We start from the raw sequence: 725 nt of genomic DNA, 5'->3' as shown, positions 1-725 counted from the left end.
GGACTTAGCCGATTTTTCTCTTCATATCATATGGATCCATCATTAGGCCATCTTGCTTGCTTGTGTGGTAACTTGATAGTGTATTTCCGACAGACCCAATCTCGGACTTAGCCGATTTTTCTCTTCATATTATATGGTTCCATCACTAGGCCATCTTGCTTGCTTGTGTGGTATCTTGAAAGTGTATGTCTGACAGACCCAATCTCGGACTTAGCCGATTTTTCTCTTCATATAATATGGATCCTGGACTTAGCCTGTTATTAGGTTATTATATATGGAACCTGGACTTAGCCGATTATTAGGTTATTATATATGGATCCTGGACTTAGCCGATTTTTCTCTTCATATAATATGGATCCGGGACTTAGCCGATTATTAGGTTATTATATATGGATCCTGGACTTAGCCGATATTTCTCTTCATATAATATGGATCCGGGACTTAGCCAATTTTTCTCTTCATATTATATGGATCCGGGACTTAGCCGATTTTTCTCTTCATATAATATGGATCCGGGACTTAGCCAATTTTTCTCTTCATGTGGTAACGTATGCCAATCGCTCACAAGTCATGGGATAAGGGTACTTGTGTTCTTCCATCTTCTAAGTCCCGCACGGGGACATCGTGATCGCCCCAAGTCCGGAATAGCGCCAAGTCAAGCCCCACGGTGGCCGTGCAGGACCTGTTAGCGGCGGCCCCACTGACAGCACTAATCCGGACTTAGA

The sequence above is a fragment of the Anopheles coustani genome, assembly GCF_943734705.1.
Source record: "Anopheles coustani chromosome X unlocalized genomic scaffold, idAnoCousDA_361_x.2 X_unloc_6, whole genome shotgun sequence".
Lineage (NCBI taxonomy): Eukaryota > Metazoa > Arthropoda > Insecta > Diptera > Culicidae > Anopheles > Anopheles coustani.
This window is presented reverse-complemented; position numbering follows the sequence as displayed.